The following is a 4,282-nucleotide window of genomic DNA, read 5'->3' on the forward strand; positions in this document are numbered from 1 at the left end:
TATCCTAGTAATGAGATATTACAAATATATGAGCAAGGATATATAAACTAACACAAGGGCAAAATAAACAATCTACAAAAGAGATAGGGTAATATGAAGAGCAATACACAAAGGCGATATAAGATATGAATACAAGAATAAGAACGCCAATGTAATCACAAATAAAACGATATGATTACGGAGTTCGGTCTAACCACTTGACCTAGTCTCCGCTCCTCACCTCGAGGAGATCTCCACTATCATAACCGGGTTTTCTACGTTTACCCGAATAACGTTTGCACCTCACAATATGGTTTTCTAGTTTATCGAAAACTCTACAACTTACATACTCTTGTAATCCCACTCTACACCCTCTCAAGTGTTGAACTAGATGTGTCTCCCTCAAGTGCTCGGATACAACCTCTCCCTAGGTTCGTCAACTGACGCCACTCCTCTTGGGATGATCCCCGACTCTCGCCACACACTTCTCTTGGTGTACAAGTGTATTACAAAGTGAATCTCACAATAAGCATAATTACAATAAATGATTGTCTCTAATATGGATGAGAAACACAATGAAAGCTCACACTCAATTATTACAACTCTCACCAACCCAAATATACTATGCTATGAAAATATGATTAAGCTTATGTGGGTGTGTGTAACAATGAGAGTAAATAAAATCAAATCTAAACTCAAATATAAAAAACTAGCTTTAAAGAAAGATAATCAAATAAACTATGCAAATGTAAAGCTCTAGATAAGAGTTTAGAAATCTTGTCAATAGATCAAGAGGTGGGAGGAAATAGTTGAAAGCTCAAACCTTCAATAGATGGATCTCCTCAAGCTCTTTGGAATTGGATTCACAAAACCGAAACAATCAAGATGCTTAAAAGCTTATAAACACACTTTAAACAAACTTAAACCCTTATTAACATCTTGTTAAAGAACTTCTTGGATAGATTTGAGAACTGAGATCAATGGCGGTATTTATCGCCTCCAAAAACCTCAACCAAAAACCCCAAACAAAAGACCAAAAACCCAACGAATCAGAAATATGATTCTGTATCAAATATGGACTGTTGGGCCGATCTGGCGGTCACTGATGGAAATGCGGGTCGACCGCGAAGGTCATTGAAACTGAGAAAACAATCAAAACAGGCCACGGTCGATCGCGGCGGTCGACCGTGAGAACTTACAGACTGACGGTCGACCACCACAGTCGTTCGTGAAAGTTTCTGCTGGTTCTGTAGGCTAAAAACAAAAGCGCGGTCGACCGTGGCGGTCGACCGTGAACTGATATATGAAATAGATAGTTTGAAAGTGAAATGCTGATTTTAAAACATTGTTTAAAAATATCAAATAAATTCTAAAAAATGTAAAACTTTAGAAAAATGATTGTAGACATGATAATAAACATGCTGTAAAAACTGGTTTACAAAAAGGACTTCCCAAATGAGAAATATCATTATTTTACAAAATAGTCCAAAACATAAAAATGTAAACATATGAATTTTGACATTTAGGCTAAACCATGTTTTGAAACTTTGCACAATGATTATGTAGACTTAATAAAATATGTATGTGATTATTGTTAAGTCTAAAAACTAAGAATACAATATTTTTACAAATACAATAGAAAATGAAACATATGAGTATATATATGAAAATATATTTGTTTCATATCTAAGTAGTTAAACCAAATCACAATAATAAATATAAAATATGTAATTTCATATTTATAAACATAAAAACCAAAACTTGTGTTGTATATATATATATGACTACATATATATACAAGGAAACCAATAAAATGTGTGTGTATATGATATTGAGCTTAGAGTATCTAACACACACAATATAACACCTAAACTAGATTACCCAAGCCGATCTTGATCTTCAATAATCTTGACTTGGTACACTATGCGGATGAAGCTGAACTTGGATCTTGAACTTGAATTGCATAAGCTTCACTCCACAATTCCGCCAACCTCCATTGGATATGATCGTTGAAGCGATATTCCATCCATCCTCTAACTCGTTGTTTCCCTAGAATAAATACGAAAACACAAACACTAGACAAACAACATTAGAAGTAAATTATTTGTTAAACATCATCAAAACAAGAAGGCCAACAATCTTTCACTTTTTGATGATGACAAACAATTTATAAAAAGGATATATGCATGAAGGGAAATGAATATATAAAGTATAATATATCATGCATATAAACAAGAAAGAATATACTCATAATATTTCTTCCTCTTTGACAACATCAAAAAGGGGACAAAAGGATAAAGAGAGCGAAAGCTCCCCCTATCAATATGCATGGGTGAGTATACCACATAGAAAGATATAGGGATTGCTCCCCCTATCAAAATGCCTTAATGAATATATGCAATGAATGCTAAGGCATACATATGTGAGCAAGCAAGAAACATGCTAAACACAACTCACATACAAAAAGATAATGAGAACACATATAAATATGTTAATAATATATATATATATATATATATATATATATATATATATATATATATATGGGGATTGCTCCCCCTATCAAAATGGCATATAGAATATATGAAATGAAGATCATGGCAAACATATGTGAACAAGCATAGATGGAAAATATGCTAAACACAACTCACATACATAAAGTCAATGAGAACATATATAAATATATCAAAGTGGAAAACAGTGTCTCATATCAAAGAACATAAAACCATTTGTAGAGGTAGATTTATAAAATCAAAAGAAGAGAAACATGAGAATCATGCAAAAAGTTTTCAAATGAAAACAAATCAACCAAAAGAAATCATAAATCAAAAATTAAATCCAAAGACGTAAGACCAAATCATCATTGATTCAAAAAATCATGAGAGGCAACCATATCTAGCTCTTGAGCTAGTAATAACCCATATAAATATTTAAGCATCCGGTAAACATGATTTGGGAATAAACACCCAATAAACCCGGAGGGTATATAACTACAAACCTCTCATAAAAAAACCAATAATCATGAAAACAAAAGAATTTGACCAATAAAAGGAATTGTTTTCTTAAAAGTTTAAAATATATTTTTCAAAACCAAGGAAAAAAAATAAAAACACTAAAATTTTTGGTTTAAAATCAAATTTTTTTTGGTACCCAAGTATTCTTGGTACCAAAAGGTTTAGGGGCATTGTTAGCCTTCTTGTTTTGATGATGATTTAACAAATAATTTATATCTAATATTGTTTGTCTAGTATTTGTATTTTTTTATTTATTGTAGACAAACAATATGTTGGAGGTTGGATGGATTGCGCCATAACGATCATATCAAATGGAGGTTGGCGGAATTATGGAGTGAAGCCATACAATTCAAGTTGAAGATCCAAGTTCAAGCTTCATCCGTAAGTTTACCAAGTTGAGCTACAATGAAGATCAAGATCAAGCTTGGGTAATTTAGTTTAGGTTTTTATATTATGTGTGTTAGTACTTTAAGCTCAATCATATATACACATACATATTTGGTTTTTATATATATAGTTATATATATACATAAGTTTTGATTTATGGACTTAACAATTATTGTATACATATTTCATTAAGTCTATAAAATCATTTCATAGGGTTTCAAAATATTGTTTATTTCAAAACATCAAATTTCATGTATATCACATTTTCATGTTTTGGACACACTTGCAAAATACATGATTTTTCACAAATGAGAAACTCAAATTAAGAAATTGTTTTCTAACATGTTTAATTTCATGTTTATAAATGTTTCCCAAAGTTTTATCAATTTTGGAATTAATTTGTTATGTTTATTTGAATTTACAAAATCAAGTTTTTAATTAGCTCATGTTCGTGCACATGTTCGTGCATGTTTTTATAAAACTGATGCGTTTTTACAATTGGGAAATGCGATTTGAAAATTTTCTTTGTTTACATGTTTATCATCATATATACAAATAGTTTCCCAAGTTTTACTATTTTTGGAGTTGTTTTGTTATTTTCAATTGAATTTACAAAACCGTATTTTCTGTAGTTTTTTTCAGAAACTATATATCTATGTTCAAATAGTTATTTCTCTTAACTGGGAAATGATATTTCATAAATTCTTTCTCTAACATATTTATCTACATGTTTATAACATTTTCTCTAAATTTCATGATTTTTGGAGTTGATTTACTATTTTTAATTGATTTTACAAAATCAGATACGTAAAATTTCAGAATCTGTCAAAAAAAGAAACTGTATGTGAACAGTGCGGTCGACCATACTGTAGCACGGTCGACAGCCGTTACTGTAGGAGCCG

This window comes from Asparagus officinalis, chromosome 7 (assembly GCF_001876935.1).
Source record: "Asparagus officinalis chromosome 7, Aspof.V1, whole genome shotgun sequence".
NCBI lineage: Eukaryota > Viridiplantae > Streptophyta > Magnoliopsida > Asparagales > Asparagaceae > Asparagus > Asparagus officinalis.